The 22,161-nt window shown below is 44.3% G+C and overlaps 1 non-coding gene across 1 annotated transcript; it reads left to right on the forward strand.

Annotated features, from left to right (window-relative positions):
* The first annotated feature begins 9,340 nt into the window (after window positions 1–9,340).
* On the forward strand, window positions 9,341–9,399 carry LOC115930950 (small nucleolar RNA SNORD71). The gene has a single exon (XR_004067533.1). It is a non-coding gene; the product is annotated as a small nucleolar RNA SNORD71 (small nucleolar RNA).
* The last annotated feature ends 12,762 nt before the right edge of the window (window positions 9,400–22,161 follow it).

Consider the following 22,161-nt stretch of genomic DNA (forward strand, 5'->3'; position numbering starts at 1 on the left):
TTGCTGACTCCTGGAATATTGGGATGGCAACGTTTACAGAACTCTAGGGGAACAAGCAAGAATCGTGGAAAACTACTGTTGGTTTTCATATCGGGGGCTGAATAAACTGCAGGAATACTGGCCCCAGTGATCTTGGCTGTGGATCAGCCACATCAAAGTATGTGATTGCAGGAGACCGCTTAGAAACCTATGCTGGCCTCATGTCTGCAGATGCAGATGTCCACCAACACCAGAGGAGGAAGGGCTTCTCCTCATCTGCCTTCCCGTCTGTCATGAGTGCCCCTCATTGGCTGGCACTAAGTGAAACTGATGTACTTTTCCAGCTTTTCCTCTTGATACACTGGTGATCATAGAAGGGGCAGGGATAGGGAAGCCCGGGGCTTTGGGATGACTAGAGAGGGTAGGGATTTGGAGTCTGGGAGGACTCCCAGGCTTTGGTGACAGTGATGAATTGTGGTGATACCCACAGAGAGGATGAGAAGAAGAAAAGAAGATTCTGGACAGGAGGGGAGGCCCTATTGGGAGGTTAGATTCCCAACCCCTTCCAACTGTGGAGTTGAGTCACAGCCACCTGCCCCAGTGGGGCTGTACTTACATTGATTCATGGAGTAAAACCATTAAGTACTTTTGACATAAAACATTGGTATTCTGAGCCCAGGATGAACAGATTTTGCCATGGCTGATGGATATCTAGCTCACAAGCTAACACAGCTATACATCTTCCTTTGGTAGGTTTCAAGGAGACCTTCCAGGAACTGGAAAGCATTGGCAATTTCTTTGGCCTGGCGCCCTGTTGGCATGCATGGTCTTGTGAATGCCAGAGAGGCCTGAAGCAAAGTAAGCAAGTGAGGAGAGTAGATTGGAGGGTGAGGAGGTGAGATGCAAAGGGGTGGAGAGGACAGCAAGGAAACCCTGGGGAGGAGCCTCATTACAGAGGTGAGAGGTCACCTAATGCCCGTGGAGCAGGGAGCAATGGAGGATAGGGGGAAAGGGTGCTAGGACTGCAGGTGCTGACCAGCCCAGGCCTCCACCTCCACTTGGCTTATTGTCAGTCAGAGCTTCACCTTCCTCCAGAGCATGCTCCCTACTGTTGACTGGGGACTGTGCTGTGAAATTTAGCAAGATTTGGCAGAAAACTCTTCCCCATCCTATATCTTTCTTTGGGCAGAGACTCAAGGACCTCAGTTGTGTGACTTTTCACTTCAGCAAAGTTGGTTTTATTAGCTCTACTTCCCCCAATTTGGTAGTAATCCAGCTCACAAATCCATCCTTACAGCCTACTAATCCATGTTACATCCTACTAGTTAACGATTGTCTTCTAAATGAGGAATGCCTTCCAATTATTTTTATGTGCAAATACAATACTGCAGGTGCTTAAACATCAATAATGGTAAAAACAATATGGTAATTGCTCTAGACTGAAGGTTTGTATTTCTCTCAAATTCATATGTTGAAGCCCTCAACCCCAATGTGGCTGTATTTTGAGACAGAGCATTTACAGGAGTAATTAAGGTTAAATGAGTCCACAAGGGTAGGGCTCTGATCCAAAAGAAATAGTGTCCTTATAACGAGAGGAACCAGAGAGCTCTCTCTCTCTGCCATGTAAGAATACAGTAAGAAGGTTGCTGTCTACAAACTAAGAAGAGGGCCCTCACCAGAATTCAATCATGCTGGTACCTTATCTTGGACTTTCAACCTCCAGAATTGCAAGAAAATAAATTTCTGTTCTTTAAGCCACCCCAGTCTGTTGTGTTTTGTTATAGTAGCTCAAGCTGATTAAAAAAGTATTTGAATGGTTGTGGTTAAGATGAAACTTTTCTAGAATTCAATTTACAAGTTTAGAAAATGGCTGCCATTTATGATTAGAAACAACATGTTCATTGTCAAAAGTCCTGACACATTTGCAAGATAACATGGCAAAGGAGAAGTAGAACTGAGATTTGAAATCTCTCCCAGTGTCTTGGGAGAACTTGTCGATGTCAGGATTACTTCGGAGTTCTTTTCCTGTTCAGCACTGTCCTATTTCTGCTTAGGTAGTAAAGGAAAGGGGAGAAATGTATTTGTCTAAATTATTTCACTTGCCAAGTAGCAATAAATAAATAAAAATAAAACGTTCATTGGTTTAAGTATCTAGGAAGTCTGGGAAGGAGATCAAGCATGGGTGGACCAAGAAGCTTAATTTCTTAATTTCTTGACCTTTCAGCTCTGACTTTCTTTGTGTTGGTTTCTTTCTCAGGTAGACTCACTTCATATGTTGACCAAGTGGGCCTGGGCAGGGTTAGACTTTCCTGGTCTAGAGCCCACAGACCCAGAGACAATGCCTCTTTTCTGTTAACAGTAAAAATCTGGTGAGAACTTTGAGGATTCAAGCTGGGTTTGTGAGCTTCGCGGAACCAGTCATGTGCTCATCCTTGAAGGAGAGGATTAGGTCAGCCATGTGTGAGCCACATGGACCGAGAATGGGTGTAGGTGTGGGGTTTAAAAACCCACATTTACTACAAGGATAGGAAGGTGGACACATCGTGTCTTCTCCATTAACAGTGTTAATTTATTCATTCATTCTACAATTAGCAATCGCATGGGGCCTGGCCGACTGCTGAGGTTCCTCAGGTGAGTAAGACGGGCTCCAGCCTTGGAGGAGCTTCCAGTCTAAGGGAGCCCGAGTTCACAGAGAGGGTCCCCTAGGACACTGGCACGGCATCCTGCTGGTCAGGAAAGGGAACTGCTGCTCCTCCAGGGAGGATAGGTGGGTTTTTTTTTTTTTTTTTTTTTTTTTTTTTGCCAGAGGACACCATGGTTCCTGCCAGCACCTGCTTACGACAGCCCTTTCAACGTCGCAGGGCTTGTCAGTGGGTTCTGTGACAGAACCGTGCAAGTAATGGTACGCGGAGAGGGCGAGCGAAAGCGCCTGGCTCGTTCCTGGAGCCCGGGCTGCGGACGCCCCCTGCGTGCTGCGAACGCCCCCTGCGTGCTGCGAAACCTGAGGGGTCCCGGTCCTTCCCGGCCTTTTATAGGCCGTGCCTAGAAACGCTTGGCTTGACCAGTTAGAAGTAACGCCACGCTGTGAATGTTTACCACCTGCGCACTGTCAGCGCTGAGTAAAGGGGCCCGAACCCCCGGTTCCAGGAGCCCCTGCTCGCCTCTCCAGCCACCTTCCCACCAGCCCACAACGCACACGGACCACAGCTTCCAGAGGCGCCGCGCGCTCTCTTTCCAGGCGCTTTCCCCCTGCTGGAATGCTCCACCCCTTCCGCTCGGCGAACTCCTATTCATCCTTCTGGACTCCTTCCCAGAGCTAACTACAGACCTGAAAGATTTCTTCTTCTGCGCTCTTAGGGAACAACAGTACTTAAAGTCCAGCTCACGCTGCTGTGCTTCAGCGTCGCTCTCGGTCCCCTCCACTGCACTGGGCCTCCCCACTGCACTGGGCCCCCTCTTCACTGCACCCGGCCCCTCCACCGCACCCGGTACCCCGGCCCTCTATGGCACCCAGTTCTCTCTCCTCGGCACCCAGTTCCCCGCCCCCACCTCCGCCCCAACAGCACCCAGTCCCTCGCACCCAGCACCGCCCCCGTCCCACCAACAGCACCCAGTCCCCCCGCTCCGCCACGGCGCCCAGTCCCCTCAGGGCACCCGGTTCCCCGCCTCCGCCAAGGCACCCGGTCCCCGCTCCCCGCCCCCCGCTACGGCACCCAGTCCCCCGACGGCTCTCGGTCTCCTCCACGCCGAGCCTCGGAGAGCAGGGGCTTTGCTTTTCCGGCTGAGGTGTTCAATAAACACCTCTTAAACAAAGGAGTGCGCAAGTGAGATAACATAAGGTAAGTGCTTGCCACTATACGAATGTACAGAAAGGAAGATGTTATTATTTTACTTCAGCCCCATATTTAATTATAAAGCATTTGTGAGCAAAGCTGATTAACACTGATTTCTAATTTCTAGCGTGAGACATGACGCTTGGGAGACAAGCTGTAAATGAGACCTGGGGCTTGTGTTTTCGGTAGGTGAGATTTAATGTACACAAGGGTAAGAGTAGGAAACAAAAGTAATTCGAAGTTAAATATGGTCTTTTTGGTTAAATTCTACGGGTTCTGGGAGAAGGGCAATACCATTTCCTGCTGAGGTGAGTTTGCTCACCCATTGCCATAATCACAATCGTAATAAAAATAACATTAATAACTACAATTGATCGAGCTCTTTGAGGCGGACATCGGGTTAGGCATTTTGGATCCAATTTCTCATTTAATCCTCATGACCACCTTAAGGGAGCGCATTTTACCCGTGTTTTACGGGGGACTGAAGCTTAAGGAGCAGTAACTTGCCCAGGTCACGTGGCTAGGAAGCGACAAGGTCAGGTCAGAGCCACAAGAGGGCGCTCTTCCCCTTTCTATTCTATGTTGTCCTGTGGTTCCCGCTTTTCCTCAGGGGCGCCTTCCACAAATGTAAAACCCCCACATAAACATCTTGTTTCTCTGTCTTCCTCCTCCCCAGTGTCTCTCTCTCCTCTCAGTCTGTTTGTCTCCTCTCAGTCTCTCTCTCCCTTTCCTTACTTGTTTTTTGTCTCTCTCTTCCTCCTTGTTTTCTGTTTATCTATTTCAGGGGATGGGCAGCCTTGGGAATATGGGCTGTAGGTAGGAAGAGAACATTTCTGGAACTGAAAATTATGCTGCATCTGGTCTAACGGGAAGCAAAATTTTTGAATGTGGGAATCTTGTAAAATCTAGATGTTGGTCATCAATACACATGGGATGAAACTGTAAAACTATGAGCAGCTGTGGTGAGTTGTGACTGGGAAGCCACATGGTGTGTGTATGAGCACATGCATTTGCAAGCTTCCCTGGAGCTTCCTCCAGGTTACTCCTGGGTTCTGCCTTTCCCTGGTTACACTTAGGATTGAAGCCTCATTCACCTCTGTGTATTTGCTCATGCTTTTCCTGCCACTGTTGTTAATTTCTGTAGTCTCTCTGCATGTTTAACTAAATTCTACCTCTTTTTTTTTTTTTTTTTTTTTTTGAGACAGAGTCTTGCCTGTTGCCCAGGCTGGAGTGCAGGGGTGTGATCTCAGCTCACTGCAACTTGCGTCTCCCAGATTCAAGTGATTCTCCTGCCTCAGCCTCCTGAGTAGCTGGGATTACAGGTGCACACCACCACGGGGGCTAATTTTTTATTTTCCTTTCTTTTTGTTTTTTTAGACAGAATCTCGCTCTGTTGCGCAGGCTGGAGTACAGTGGCGCGATCCGGGCTCACTACAACCTCTGCCTCCTAGGTTCAAGCGATTCTTCTGCCTGGGACTACAGGTGCGTGCCACCATGCCCGGGTAATTTTTTTTTGTATTTTTAGTAGAGATGGGGTTTCACCATATTGGCCAGGCTGGTCTCGATCTCCTGACCTTGTGATTCGCCCCCCCACCCCCCCCACCCACCCCCTTGGCTTCCCAAAGTGTTGAGATTACAGGCGTGAGCCACTGCGCCGGGCCTAATTTTTTTATTTTTATTTTTAGTAGAGACGGGGTTTCACTTTGTTGACCAGGCTGATCTTGAACTCCTGGCCTCAAGTTATCCGCCCTGCCTTGGCTTTCCAAAGTGCTGAGATTGCAGGTGTGAGCCACTGTGCCTGGCCACAATTCTACTTATTTTTTATAGACAAGTAGTACAGGCTGTTTCTGACTGCCCCATCTGTAAGTAAACAATCTAGTTTTGAATTGTCAATTGATTTAACAGTGATAGTTTTCAAATCTTCATTGAGGCATTTTGTATACATTGATTCTTTCTGCCAGGGCACACACTCTGTCTACGTTATGCACTGAAGCCTTTCTGTGTATCCTTACTGGGCCTTGATGCTGGGTAACTGCACGATTCTGGTAACAAAACCTGGTGGCACATCCCAATCAGCTTTTTCAAAATAGGGCTTTCTAGACTTTCACCTGGAGATTCTGTCTAGAGGTGTTTGGGCTGAAGCCTGGCAACTGTGTTACATGAACAGTTGGCCCCCATCCCTGGGGCATCTGCCTCTGCTGCACTGATGCCTTCCCCAGCTCACATCATGGCTGCATGGGGCCAGAGGGGGTTCCCTGTGATGCTTGCAGAAAAGCTTGGGTCTGCTGGTAGGAGTGGAAAATGGACTGCTGCCCACTCCAGAGTGGCTTTAAAGGACAGTGGGGAGGGAGTCTTCCTAATGAGCAGAGCTGTGAGCAGTACCCTTGTTTGTCCATCTTGTATGGAGGGAGAAGGGGCCCAAGGTCGCTTACATGGACTCCTGGGGAGTGGTGACTGATTTGGTTGCAAGTCTGGAAAGAGCAGGAGTGGAAGATCTGAGAGCAAGAGTCAGGGTGAGGTGTGGATGAACCTACAGGAATGGGCAGAGAGCACTCAGATCTCCCTGCTGGCCATCAATACCCGGCTGAGGGTGAGCACAGCAGATGAGTCGCTCAACAACCGGGTGGACAAGACGACTGGTCTGGTAGACGCCTGCCAGCCTCTGCCCTTGGTCACTCCAGTGCTCATGTTACCAGAAAGGGGTCCTGATCTAGATCCCAAGACAGGGTTCTTGGATCTCACACAAGAAATAATTTGAGCCTAATCCATAAAGTGAAAGCAAGTTTATTAGGAAAGTAAAGGAATCAAGAATGGCTACTCTGTAGGCGGAGCAGCCTGAGGGCTGCTGGTTGGCTATTTTTATGGTTATTTCTTGATTATATGCTAAACTAGGGGTAGGTTATTCATGAGTTTTCCAAGAAACGGGTGGGCAATTCCCAGAAATGAGGGTTCCTCCTCTTTTTAGACCATATGGGTTAACTTCCTGACGTTGCCATGGCATCTGTAAACTGTCATGGCACTGGTGGGAGTGTCTTTTAGCATGCTAATGCATTATAATTAGTGAATAATGAGCAGTGAGGTCACTTTTGTTGCCATCTTGTTTTTAGTGGGTTTTCACCAGCTTCTCTATTGCAACCCGTTGTATCAGCAAGGTCTTTATGACCTGTACCTTGTGTGGACCTCCTGTCTCATCCTGTGACTTAGAATGCCTAACCTCCTGGGAATGCAGCCCAGTAGGTCTCAGCCTTATTTTACCCAGCCCCTATTCAAGATGGAGTTGCTCTGGCTCAAACACCTCTGATGCTCACACCACGGGCCCATGGCTGGAAGAGTTATGGTAGTAGGGATAGAGGCTCTGTAGAGGGCCAACAGCAAGGGCCCCCTCTGACCAAAGCTGATCCAGTTACTGCCACTGCTGAATACCCGACCTGTTGATGGCAGAGAACGAAGATGACCCCTTGGTATGGTCCTACTTCTTGGAGAGTCTAGCTAGACATTTGCTGGCAAGTTGATTCCATCAGGCCTTTCTCACCCTGCAGGGGACAGTGATTGATTCTTTTTTGGAGTTGATTCCATCAGATACCATCAGTTTGCCCTTCCTATGCCTTTGCTGGTATCATCCAAGGGTTCACAGAGTACCTGATTACTGACATGGGGTTCCATGTAACCGCTTTTCAGACGAGAGCCCATTTCACAGTGGAGAAAGTGTGATACTAGCACCCAGCACAGGGTTCTCTGGACCCACCACGCACCACATGGCCTGGCAGCCTAAAGGAGGATGCAATGGTCAGTGGGCCTTTGTCCCCTCAGCTGGAACCAGCTTGTGGTAGATGTCCCTTAGATAGAGCCCCCAGAGACATCCAGGGACCCTGAATGCAGGTATTTCCATAGAGAACAGGAGGCCAGAGGAAGCAGGAGTTCAGGCCTGGTAGCATGTGTGCAGTGGGACACTAGATGTCTCAGAGCAGGAATCTGTATTTTTAAAGCCTCTTAAGGGATGACAGGTACTCTCCTAGGGTCGAGAACCACCAGGGGGTGGAAAGAGGATGAAACATGGAGGAGGAAGAGCTGGTTGTGAGTCCTGGTGCCATCACTTGCCCAAGGTGACCTCCCTTCGTCACAGGCTGAGGTGAGGATCACAGTTACTGGCTTACTCATTTATACTCTTTTCTCATTAGAACTGGGATCAACATATCAGCTAGGATCACCGTGTGTGAACCACTATTAAATGAGTTAATATACATAAGGTATATAAAACAGTGCCTTAATTGCACAAGAGCACTATAAAAGGATTAGCTATTTTTATGCAAGTGATTGTTACTGTTAACAGAGGTTGAGGCACAGAGGAAGTCACTGATGAAGCCCAAAAATGCCTAATTCTTCCTGTCCATTGGCTCCTTGAGAACCCAGCAGCAGGCAGCAGGCAGCAGGATGACCATTTCTTGCTTTCTTTTTTCTCTCCACTTTTTATTTGGAAATAACTTCAAACTTACAAAAATTGCAAACATAAAATAGTGCAAGGAGCATTTATATACCTTTTACTCAGATTCACGCATTGGAATGTTTTACTCTCATTTGCTTTATTGTTCATGTTCTTTTTTTTTCTTTGAGATGGAGTTTCGCTGTTTTTGCCCGGGCTGGAGTGCAATGGCGCGATCTCAGCTCACTGCAACCTCCGCCTCCCAGGTTCAAGCGATTCTCCTGCCTCAGCCTCCCTAGTAGCTGGGATTACAGGCGTCTGCCACCATGCCCGGCTAATATTTTGTATTTTTAGTAGAGATGAGGTTTCACCTTGTCAGTCTGGATGGTCTCGATCTGTTGACCTCGTGATCTGCCCACCTCAGCCTCCCAAAGTGCTGGGATTACAGGCGTGAGCCACTGCACCCGGCCCTATTGTTCATGTTCTTTATCTTTCTTCCTATCTCTCTAAATTTGTGGAATATATATACATACATATTTATATATAGATACAGATGTATATCCATATATATTTATTTATTTATACTATCATATATTATATATGCATTCCCTTTTTTTTTGGAATTAAAGGTGAGTGACATCATGGCTTTTAATCCTCAATACTACATTATACCAAATACTAAATTATAATACCAGGAGTACTAAATACTACACAAAGGATGATCTCTTATATAACCACAGCACCGTTGTCAGCCTCACACATTTACACTGATACAATATGTTATCTAATCTACTGTTCGTATGCCAATTTTATCAGTTGGTCTAATGATGTTTTTTTCCAGCATTTTTCCCTCCAGCACAGAATCCCCTGTAGGGTCAGGCTGCATTTAGTTGTCCTGTTTCTTCAGCTTTCCTTCATCTGGAACATTTCCACAGCCTTTCTTTGTCTTTTATAACCTTGACATTATTGAGGGACACTTCCCTTCCCCCTGTTGTTTTAATAGGACGTTCCTCATGTTACATCTGTCTGGTGTTCCCTTGCAAGCAAGGTTGTGCGTTCTTGGCCGCCATGGATCCTGTTGTGCAGGGCCACCATTCCTAATAAGGCAAGAGTGCTGGTGGCTGATGAGCCCAGGGCTGCTCTTGCTCACTTTGCTGACAGCACTCGACGGGGAGTCAGCAAAGCCAGAAGTGCAAATAAAGCCATAAGCTTCAGGAAATCTTGGGTGTCATTCCATGTAAACAATAGGACTGGACGAATGGAAAACTAGGCAGCTGGAAGCACTGTCAGAAATTCAAGCCAGTAAAACCAGGCAGAGCAATGTCATTCCACGATTACAGCCAACTGCATATTTCAGTGCTAAAATGTTTGATTTCTGAACAATGACACTCACTAGTTATAAAATAGATGGGATTGGTTTATGCATGTTTTATCTCTGAAGTTGCTACTGTCATATCCATTTTACAAGTAAGGAAACTGAGGCTTGGGGGGCAACTACAGTAATGCCACATGGCAAGCATTGGCGCTAAAGCTAGAATCCAAGTTTTGGTCTAAATGCCCTATGCTGTCTCCATGAGAGCAGTGCTTTGCATGAGAAGTCCTCAAGTTTTAGTCTGAGGGAGGTGGGCTGTAAATCAATGTGAAGCCATTGATAAACACTGATTATCTACAAATGTTACTAACTTCCTGGCCTTTTTTCTTTTCTTTGCTTTTCTTTTTTCTTTTTCTTTTTCTTTTTTTTTTTTTTTTTTTGAGAAAGAGTTTTGCTCTTGTTGCCCAGGCTGGAGTGCAATCGTGTGATCTCAGCTCACCGCAACCTCTGCCTCCCAGGTTCAAGTGATTCTCCTGCCTCAGCCTCCTGAGTAGCTGGGATTACAGGCATGCGCCACTACGCCCAGCTAATTTTGTATTTTTAGTAGAGACGGGGTTTCTCCATGTTGATCAGGCTGGTCTTGAACTCCTGACCTCAAGTGATCCACCTGCCTCGGCTTCCCAAAGTGCTGAGATTACAGGCATGAGCCACCACTCCTGGCCCCTGCTTTTTTCTTTAATCTTCGCTCTTGACAAATCATAGTGAAATGTCTTGGGTTCATTGTCTTGGGAAGTCCGAGGTCTAGGGCCCCCTTTTGATGGTGGTGGAAGGCATTTACATGGTGAGAGGGCCAGTGGATACCATCTCAGGTCTCTCTTGCTCTTCTTACAGAGCCACTAGTCCTACTGAATTAGGGCCTCATCCTTATGATCTCATTTAAGTTTAGTTACCGCCTAAAAACCTATATCTAGATATAATCCCACTGGGAATTATATTTTCAACACATAAACTTCTGGGAACACATTCAAACCATAGCATGACTTTCGATTTTGAAGGCTGACCTGGGTCTGTCCGATGTGTCCTCATGGCCAGACTCAAGCCGTGCACTCCTGGAAGACTTCCAGAAAATTATGCTGTGCTCTTCCTGATGCAGAATGTAGATTCTCCCCTTGGTGTTACCTTGACCACTTTGTCAAGTTGGTTTCTGTCATATTTCTCCTCCAAAAAGCCACTGTTTTTTTCCATTTTGATTAATGAGTATTTTGTAGGGAGATATTCTGGCATTGTACCAATATCCTGTTCCTCACTGAACCTTTACCCACCATCCTTAGCAATTATTGACATCTTCCTCTATCATGGTTGCCACATCATAGAAGAAGAACTGTAATCTCCCATTTCTGTCATCCTATCTACCTTTATTAGTTGGCATTCACTGTAAGGAAGGGCTTTCCCTTCTCACCCACTTGTTTATTTATATCTTTAAGGCCTCATAGATTCTCATTTTATCCAATGGATTGTAAATCATCACTATCATTATTTCAAAGGTCAAATTTTCCAAATTTGGCCAGTGAAACTCCCTTCAAGCTGGCTCCCAAGTCCTTTTGACACGTCTGTATCAATCTTTGAATACTTCTTTACTTTCTGAAACAAGATATTCCAAACCCACCTTATACTTCGTACTTATTTATTTAATTATTTATACGCTAAGGTCTCATTGATTCCCATTATTGAATGGCTGTAACCCATCACTATCATTATCTATTTTAAAGTAACTGCTATTTTACCTCTAGTCTCATTTCCCTAAAATTAATCCAATATTTGCACCAGATTAATCTTCTAAAAGCATAGCTACTGTCCTTAATTTTTGACCACGCTGGCATCTTTGAAGAAGCAGGAAAAAACCCAAGCTTCTCATCCAGCATTCAAGATGCTCCACACTCTGTCCCCATTTGCCCTGGCCATCAAGTTTCCCAAGACTCTCTGATGTGTTTCTCCGTGGATGTTATGAGCACCTCCTCATCCTCTCATCCTCCCTCCCTCCCTCCCTTCTTTTTTCTCTCCTCCCTCCCTCCCTCCCCTCCCTCCCTCCCTTCCTTCCTTTTCCTTTCTTCCTCCCTCCCTTCCTTTTCCTTCCCTCCTTCGTTCCTTTTCCTTCCTTCTTTCCTTCCCTCCTTCCTTCCTTTTCCTTCCTTTCTTCCTTTTCCTTCCTCCCTCCCTTCCTTCCTTCCTTTTCCTTCCTCCCTCCCTCCCTTCCTCCCTCCCTTCCTTCCTTCCCTCCTTCCCTCCTTCCTTCCTTCCTTTTCCTTCCTTCCTTCCTTCTTTCCTCCCTCCATCCCTCCATCCCTCCCTTCCTCCCTGCCTTCCTCCCTTCCTCCTTTCCTCCTTTCCATACTTATCTAGAAGCTGCAATGTGTCAGGCACTGAACTAGGCACTGAGGACAGAGCAGTGAATGAAATGAAGTTCTTGCTGTCATGGAGCTTGTCCTGGAAAGAGACAGTAATCACACAAATACATATGCATCAGGTAATAGTAAATGTTGTGAGAAAGAATAAAGCAGAGTAAGGGGATAGAGTGAATGGTGCGTGATTGAGGGTATGTCTATCTCTCTTTCTACCTGTGTGTGTGGATGCACAAGCGATATTTTACACAGGGCACATCTAGAACTTCCCTGCCTTCACACCTCCTTCGCTCATATCATTCCTTCTATGTGGCATTTTCTTCCTTGTTGATACCTGAGCTTGAACTTCAAGAAATAAGATTTTCCAGTCCTCGTGAGGTCTTCTCTGATTGCCCCAGACCCAGTGATCCTTCTCTGAACAACAACAAAAAGCAAGTAGAAAACATGGGTCTGTATATACAGCATGTTATATTGAAGTGATAAAGTTATACTGCCAAGCATTATAATTTATATATATAATATATAATATATATAATTATATATAATATATAATATAGATATCTATTCCTCTTTCTATCTTATCTCTGTAGCACATAGTAGATGCTTGATCAGTTTGAATTAAAACATAAATAAAAGGACCCGTGAAGATGAGAGAGATGGGAAATATGGCGGACTTTTAGAAGTTAGTGAAAAGATGATTGTGACAACTTTTTCTAGAACCTTCAGCTATGATCTCACGCAACTGCAGCATCTGCAAGTTTGAGGATTCTAGAGCTAGGGTTTTATTTTCTAATTTCATAGATGGCAGATGACTGAATGACAGTTTCACATCATATTTTCATGTCAACTGCTCTTGATGGTTATTTCTGATTGATTTGACACCCTGGTGAATTTCTGCAGCAGATTTTTTTTGAAGTTTGTTTTTTATTTTATATTTTAAGTTCCTAGGGTACATGTACAGGCTGTACATGTTTGTTACATAGGTAAACATGTGCCATGATGATTTTCCCTGCAGCAGATCTTGGAAAAAAAGAATTGTCATGTTAGAATTCAATGATGTTAGCCTGAAACAAGCAAGAAAGCAGACAGGCATATAACCAATCAACGCAGCCTCCTCCCTGCTATCGCACGTTGTTTTCTTTTTTTTTTTTATCCCCAAATAAACATAATACCTGTGACGTTTAAAGTCTAGGTCAGATACTGTCTGCCTGATGTAGCAATTATCTCAGGTTGTATCTGCGATTCCGGCGCGGCCGGTGAAGAGGGCGATGGTGAATTGCGCCAATAATGCTGTAGGTGGCGCTGTGTACTTGATGCATGTGGCCAGCGTGTCTCGAAGATTTCTTTGGAGAACGGATGGCGTCTGGCATCGTTTTAGTTAAACGTGATCTGTCGGTTTAGTTTCTGTGGAGCAAGTCTGAGAAACAGATTAGCCAATTTCTGACCCTAAATGGAAGGTCAGCCGTTCTGTGCTCAAATGTAGCATTCGCCGTACCCTGCATGATGTCTCGGGCTGGGCATTGGAATGATGCTCATAGGCTGTGAAAATGACCCTAAGGTGTTTCTTCCGAGACTTTGCCCGGGCGTCTTGTCTGGGTTTTGCACTTGGAAGCAGAAACTACATTAGAGTCACATTCTAGGCCTCTGGAGGTTGGGGGGAGGTTGAGTTGAACATGACTCATCAGCTATCTTTAAGCAGCAAGGCCGTTTGGTGCTTTCACTGATGTAGCTCAATTTTTCAATCCAATATTGCCCTTTAAAGTGGGCCCCTGGTTGAATTAAGTCTTTATTGCCCTCATCCCATTCCCAAGTTTTTGGAGCTCTTTCTTTGTTAAAAACCTTTATGACCATTCAGGAAAATTGGCCTAGAGGCTCTGATTGTGTACTGCAGATCACCTAATAGGAGAAAATTGGGTGCTGACTATATCATTTGTCAGCCAAACTGCAGGATCTCGAATTCCTTAATTAAACTTGCAGGTTTCAGGTTTTAAAAAATGAATTCGTGTCTTCGTGTCTTATTTTTACAGATTTTGAACATGTAGAATTGAGAGAATTGAAGAGCACCTAAGAACTATGGACTAGATGACCTCCTAGTATATTACAATGCTAATTCCCTAAACACATTTACTAAAGGCATATCTGACTTCAGGTGTCTCTTATATTTTCTTATATTTAAGAAAATATTCTCATCTATTTATATTGAAGGGAATGAGAGGATGCTTCCTATCACATTTCTCTGTGAAGTTATTAAAGATGAATTTGAATATTTTTACTTTTTTGTGTTGTTTTTAGATGACTTCCTCCTTTTACTTGTGACCAGTAGATGGCTCTATGGCTTTCCTTGAGTTAACAGGAGTTAGTTTGGTGCCTCTCAAAGTAGAAGGTTAGTTCAGTTTTGCCCTGGCCTGAGGGGAAATCTTGAGCTGTTTTTTCCAATCCCACAGGAGAGGAGGATGGCTGATGAAGGTTCTTTCCCTCCACCTAGAAAGATTTAAAGAGTGCTGACCTGTCTTCGTCTGTTTTCTGTTGCTGTAGCAGGGTACCGTGAACCGGGTACCACCCTCCTACACCATCCCTACTCTCTGCCTCTGGATCTCTGAGAACCTTACGTTATGAATGAATGTGTGTGGAGGGGGATTGTCCACTGGAGTCGTCAGATAATGACTAACTCTGGGGGCTCACGTGGGCATCAGTCCTGTGGATGGTCACTGGGCAGTGTGCTGGCTACTGTTGATCAAAGGTCCTGCCCAGATGCCAGAGGGAAGGATGACTATTGTGACTTCTCAGCTCTGGCCATGTAGAGCACTAATGGGGTCTGGAGTATCTGACTATCTGTAGCACTGACTCAGTTCTGTTTGTCTCCTTGGTGCTGGGGGTGACTGCTTAGAGGAGGTGGGGTGTGGGGGTGTATCTCCGGATGCTGTCTGTGTTTCTGTCCACGTGGTCTCTCCAAATAAAGGCCCTTTGTGAATTGCCCTCATCACTTTTCTTTCATTGCTGTCATTCTAGGAGTGGGAACAACTGTGCCCAATCACATATATTCTTAAATCTTTTAACCATATTCTTGTGAGGTAAAAATTGCTAGTGCTCACTCATACCTGGTTCTCCTTTCCTCCCTGGCACAAGTGAAGTTGAAACTTACCAGCCCATCTTGTAGTTAGATGGAGCCATGTGACCTGTTCTAGCCAATACAATTTGAATGGGAATAGTATTTCATATTTCCAGGCTGTTAGGGACTGAATTGTCTCACCCCATCCCCTCAACCCCATTGAAGCCCTAACTTCAATGTGATTGTATTTGGAGACAGTCTTTAAACAAGTAATTAAGGTTATAATGGTGAGGCCCTAATCCAATTGACTGGTGTCCTTATAAGAAAAGAAAGAAACAGTAGGGATCTGCACACTTCATGTGAGCACGCAGAGAGTGGGTGGCCATCGGCAAGCCACGGAGAGAAGCCTCCGGAGAAACCAAATCTCTCACACCTTGATCTCGGACTTCCAGCCTCCAGAGCTGTGAGAAATAAATTTCTGTTGTTTGAGCCACCCGGTCTACAGCATTTTATTATGGCAGCCCTAGCTGACTGATATACAGGCTGAGGAATTTAACAGTGAGTGTGAGTTCTCCATTCTCTCTTCCTCTCTTTATTGACCTTCAGGGGATCTGTATTCCAGATGATGTTGCTAAAAGCTAGAATGGGGAGGCCCAACCCAAATAACTTTTCTTGTGCCAATCCACTGATATTTCTGGTTCAGTTTTGCTGTAGTATAGCCCGGCATTCATCAGGCAGACCAACTCAACCTGGACCTTGCCTTTGAAAACAAAAGCTAAGCATGTGACCATTTGGCTCTGCAATTCCATGGGATGAATCCTCCTTCAGGCAATGGATGCCTCCTGTTTGGATGCATGAATGGGGCTGACTCACAACATAATTGAGAATATCAGGGTGAAAGAGTTGGTTAATTGATCGCAATATTATAGTGCTACAATTACATAGGGCCCCAAGCAATCTAAGAGGTTTCCTCTTAGTGTTCAAACAGCCCTCCAGATCTCAGAGACCTGATGAGATGCTTGAGGTGAAGGTCAAAGGCAAGATGGGCCTCTGGCTTTTCTCTCTTTAATAAGAACAAATCTACTTTTGTCTGTGTATGGTTTTGTGTGAGATTTAATTTAAACGAAGAGTTCTGTTGCTAAAGAAAATTTAAAAATCACTCTGGTGGTTCCATAGTAAAAGAAATACAGATTTTATGAGTATATGAAGTTCTTGGAGCTTGAAGTTTAGTTTGATTCAGCCAGAGCTCTGTATTGATGGCTTCAAGATCATAAGCCTCAGTTCAGCTCAGTTCCTTGATCTAGTTGATCTGAAAAACTCTCTGACTCAATGAAATAGATTTGCACAAAGTGCAAGAGTCATTGTAGGTCTTCATGTGTTAATGTTTTAAAAAGGTATTTATGAAAGACACCAATGGCATACGGTGATGAAGCAGTAATAGTAAAACCATATCCTGAAAAGACACCTATGTGTTTCAAATGCTGCTACTCCCCATTCTGTGCAGACATGTCTAGTTGATCACAGAATTTATTCCTGCAGAGCCCAGATATAGCCCTACAATTCTTCTCAGTACTCTGTTCTATGCAGCCCCTTCCCACTAATTCATGTTAACACATGAAATGAGACCCCGTTTATCATCTTTATGCATAATTAATAATGATTTGGGGTTTGCTCATCTATGTCTTTGAATGCTGGGTTATAGAGCTGTGGTTGAGTTGGTCACTGAGTGATCAGTACTTCTTGAAGCCCATAATGCACATGATGACCATATTTTTAAAACTTAAATTAGGGATGTGTTCTATCTAAAGATCCTAGTGAGATTAATGTTTGAAATGAGAATGTATCAATCAGGACCCTGGCTTTATTTAGCTTTTATGTGGCTCCAGTTCTTTCTCAAGACCTCTCTTTTGATTTTAGCTACAATTTTTGTTTGTTTGTTTTGAGACAGGGTCTTGCTCTGTTGCCCAGGCTGGAGTTCAGTGGTGAGATCCATCTCAAAAAAAAAAAATATATATATATATATAAAATATATATAATATAATAAATAAAAAATAAAAAATATATATACACATAACACTATGAAGTAGAGTAAAATACAAGTAGGTTAGAAAATTGTAGCTGAAGGCTGGGTGTGGTGGCTCATGCCTGTAATCCAGCACTTTGGGAGGCCGAGGTGGGAGGATTGCTTGAGCCCAGGAGTTTGAGACCAACCTGAGCAACATGATAAAACCTTATCTCTACAAAAAATACAAAAATTAGCCAGGTGCAGTGGTGCACATCTGTAGTCCCAGCTACTTTGGAGGCTGAGGTGGGAGAGTCACCTAAGCCTGGGGAGGTTGAGGTTGCAGTGAGCCGTGGTTGTGCCACTGCACTCCAGCCTGGGCAGCAGAGTGAGACCCTGTCTCAAAAAGCAAACAAACAAACAAGAAAATTGCAGTTGAGAGAAAGGTAGGATGAAGTGGGATGGGAGGTTAGGCACACACTGCCTGCCTTGTCCGAGGGAACTTGCCTGGGGCTTGGGCATACATTTGGCTTTAAGATGTTGATATTATATTATATCATTTTATTTTTTGAGATAGAGTCTTGCTCTCTCACCCAGGCTGGAATGCAGTGGCGTGATCTCAGCTCACTACAATCTCCACCTCCTGGGCTTAAGCAATTCTCCTGCCTCAGCCTCCTGAGTAGCTGGGACTACAGGTGTATACCACCACACCTGGCTGATTTTTTGTATTTTTAGTAGAGACGAGGTTTCACCATGTTGGCAAGGCTAGTCTCGAACTCCTGACATCTAGTGATCCGCCCACCTCAGCCTTCCAAAGTGCTGGGATTACCAGCGTGAGCCACCGTGCCCAGCCTTTAAGATGTTTAGTAGCCAACACAACAAGAGAAACATGAGCAGTTAATGCAAGAGAGAGGAACCCATGTCACTATTCCTATTCTTGGTGCCAAGTTCAGCATAATGTTCCTATCATGGGCCCTCAAAAACGTAACAAGCCTCGTCCTCAACAACCCTCACTGTTTGGTTTTCTAGGGCTATTTCTTTTAATATGCTTTAGTGTAGGCTGAGGCTTGGGGCAGCCCCCCAATCCAAAAATATGTCCACAAACATGAATTTAAAACACATACGGGATAGTGTAAGATGTCAGGAAGCAATGCCCTTTAGTAAACATGTTGTGTCCACTGCCCCACCCCCATCACTGAGAATGTTGACCTTGGAGATGAGGGTCTCTCCAATCTCCTTAAAAGGGCTGAGGAATCTAGCAGTGCATGACATGTGGGGCCACGGGGGCAGCAGTAAGGGAGAACACCCTGAAAGAGAAGCTTTACAATTTCTCTGTGAGGGAAATGAGATTTTTCTAACCTTACTCCTGCTAGTGATTTTTAAACCAAGTCATAAAATAAATACAAATGTAAGAGAAAAAAGAAAGGAGAGAAAAGCAAAATAACAAGGAAAGGGTAGAAGTTTAAGAGAATATTAAAAATAAAGCATTGATACTTGGTAAGAGAAAGGGAAAGGGAAAGGAGCAGGATAAATATTACAATCAGAGAATAAAAGCCCAGTGCAGATAAAAGGTTAAGACATAAAGCCACCGTGAGAGATACAATAAATAAGTTTTAAGATAAGAATACAGAAGAGTGAAATTACTAAAAGAAAATGAGAGGAGTGAAAAAATAAAGCTAAAATTAAATCCAAGTTAAAAAATTAAGACACTATGAATAAAAGTTAAAAAGCAAAATAAAAATTAAGAATTAAAATGTAATGACAAGATAATAAATAAATTAGATTTAAGATAAAAGATGAAATAATATAAACCAACAAGGTAAAAGATTAAATACATCAAAGTGAAAGAGATAAAAGATTAAGAGGATAACAGACTAAACCCCACGGGGAGAAATGATAAAAACATAAAAGTAGATGGTTTTGAAGCTTAAGTACAAGATTAAGGAATTAAGAATGCTCTTTTGGGTGTTAATACTTTAACAAAGAGGATTAAGAGAAAAATATTTTAAAAAGAAAATAAAAGAAGCTTGAATTTAGAAAAATAGATAATAAATCAATCCAGATAAAGGAAAGGAAAATTTAAATTAGCACAAACCAAGATAACAAAATTCTCAGCAATAATCACACAGAAAAAAAGCTAAAAAAAACCCGAGTAGGAAACCCAGAATGTTTCCGTGGTAAACAAATACCCAACAACTTCAAAACCAGCATCTATTTATTACAAATTCCCAGCCTGGGCTTTGGTCCCCGCACTGGAGAGTCCCCTGTTGTAGTACTAGTGGCATTTATGGCAAGATGAAAGAGGCCAGGCATGCTGTGGGATGCCCTTACTTTTTCGTAGAAGCTTGCAATCTCTGCTTTCACCACTTTCTTTTGCAGTAGTGAAAGGATGGTTGCTCTGTAACTCAACCAGCTGGGGTTGGGGGTTCTGGCACAAGCAGTTGCCAGCCCAAACTATGCAAACATCTTGGGCAAAAACCACATGGGAAAGTAATTTGTTCTTCAGAGAAGGAGGGAAAAGTTGTCAGGGAGATGGGGGATAGGTTTGGGGTTGAGGGTTGGTGAAGGTGGGGATGGAGAGAGATCAGAGTAGATCGAGGGAGGAATAAGAGGTAGCTCTTCTCAGTGAAATAGGAGTTGAGGTCATTTTCTGAGAGTGAGAGGGTGAGACTGAGGATGAGCAGAATGAAAATGACTGGGTGCAACTGAGGGGTGGGGAAGTGCCTTGCAACCCAACCCTTCACCCCTAGTTGGGACCCAGCTGTGATTGGACAGCCTGACTTTGTCTAATGTTACCAGGCAAAATCACACTTCAATGCTGGTTCTCTTACAAAGTAGGGTCTCAGTGGGTGGAAAGCCAAGAGCAATTTGGATCCTGGGTTATTAGTAAAAGCAGAATTAAGTGGCGGTTGATCAGAAGTGGTTGATCTTGGGAACTAGCCAGGCCAGAGGGGACTAGTTGAGTGGAGAATGGGGCTGAATATTTGCTTCAAAACAGTCTCAGTAAGAGAGGGGACTGTGGCCCTAGGCAGAGGTAGCAGTTGGATGGGAGTTTCAGAGCTAGAGCTTATGCTTTGATGTTTTGGAGATAAAACAGGCTCATGCTCACACAATACATGAGGGTGTTTGAAGGCAAGGGAGACCGTTGGGGTGTTTCAAGACCATGAAGATATTCACATCTCTGAGGATGAAGGAAGGGTATATTGGCTACAATGATGGGAGCAAAGTTTGGAAAGTCCTGAAGAACATAGGGGAGAGGTCACATGGAATAATTTATTGAAGAGGATACAAGAGGAGGTGGTGAAGTAGACAAAGGAGGGAGAAATATGTGGATTTTTCCTTCTGGTTTCTCAAACTGGAGTGAGTAGGAGAAGCAGTGGTCTTCTTTGGATGGCATGGGAAGGGGGCAATGTAGGTTTCAGTTTAGGAGACGAAGTAGGGGAAGAGGAGGCAGGATCTGAGAGGCAGATGGACTCAAAGAATCTTTCTTCCGATAAGAGCATGGCTGAAGAGAAGAGAACGCTTGATTTAGCCTGGGGAGGGAGAGAGTAGAGTGGAATAGAGATAAAAGAAGTCTAAAAAGAGAATGTGCAGAGTTATTTGAATCTACGGTAGCAATTGTGGGTCACTGGGACAAACAGACAGGCCTTGATAGTGTGGTGGGGAGGGATAGAAGTGTGGGGAGTGTTGAGAAGAGTTTATTTACCATTGGACAGTTTAGTGTAGCTTATCACATTCCAAGTTTTGATATAAACACTAAGGATTCTACATACACTGCATATACTAGTAATTCAAAGGCAGGGGTTTTTATTGCTTTTTGTCGGGGGGAAGGCATGGGTGCTACTGGTAGAGGCCAGGAGGTGGACCATTTAATAACCCCTTCCAAGTTATGGTGGTTTACAAATATAGTTGTGGCTGGGTGCAGTGGCTAACGCCTGTAATCCAAGCACTTTGGGAGGCCAAGGCAGGTGGATCACCTGAGGTTGGGAGTTCGAGACCAGCCTGACCAATATGGAGAAACCCCATCTTTACTAAAAATACAAAATTAGCCAGGTGTGGTGATGCTTGCCTGTAATCCCAGCTACTCAGGAGACTGAGGCAGGAGAATTGCTTGAACCCGGGGGGCAGAGGTTGCGGTGAGCCGAGATCATGCCATTTGCACTCCAGCCTGAGCAACAAGAGCCAAACTGTCTCAAAAACGAAAACAAACAAACAACAACAACAAAAAAACCACACACACAAATATAGTTGCAACCTAAGATAAACAGTTCTTTGGTTTGAATATCGTTTGACCCTAGCAAAAGTCATGTTGTCTTGGTCCCCAGGGTAAGGGTGATGAGAGTTGGTGAGACTTTTAAGAGCTATTTAGGTCATGAGGAATCTACCCTCATGAAAGGATTAATGCTATCTCATAGGAGTGAGTGAGTTTTGCTCTTGTGGGACTAGATTTGTTACTTCGAGAGTGGGTCGTTATAAAGGGAGGCTGCTTCTCATGTTTGGTCTCTTTACACACTACCTCTTTCCCTTCTGTTTTCCACCATGAGTTGAAACAGCATGAGGTCCTCACCAGATGTGGCCACCAGATATTGGACTTTCCAGGCTCCAGAATCATGAGCCAATTAAACCTTTTTTCCTTATGAATTACCCAGTCTCAGATATTCTGTTATAGCAACAGAAAACAGACTAAGACAAACAGTGAAAATTAAGGAGTTAAGAGTAATTAGGAAGAGTGCTGGTTTGAGACTCGGGACACCAACTAGGTTATTACAGATAGTTGGTTTGCTAATACTGCTGCCAAAGTACCTTTGATTCCCAGCATATTAGACAATAGATATAAAATATGCCTGTGTGCCTGAAAAAATTTTCGGGGGCAATAGCTGCTGGCAGCTCTTCTGTAGGTAATTACAACACAAATTCTCACACATCTGCTTAGTGGATGGCCCATCAGTGATGCATAACAATGATGATTTGTTTCTGGTTGGGTGTGTTAAATTGTCAGCTATCAAACATTTCATATGTGAGACTGCTGGGAGTGATGAGATTGCAAGAGCTTTTTCAAAGCATACCCTCCACAGGATATCTCAGCATCCTGTGCATCATCCAGCATCCATTTCCGTGAAGGATAAGGAATCTGGGCCATCAATTTGAATACCAATTAAATGGCTTA

The sequence above is a fragment of the Gorilla gorilla genome, chromosome 16, assembly GCF_029281585.2.
Source record: "Gorilla gorilla gorilla isolate KB3781 chromosome 16, NHGRI_mGorGor1-v2.1_pri, whole genome shotgun sequence".
Taxonomy (NCBI): domain Eukaryota; kingdom Metazoa; phylum Chordata; class Mammalia; order Primates; family Hominidae; genus Gorilla; species Gorilla gorilla.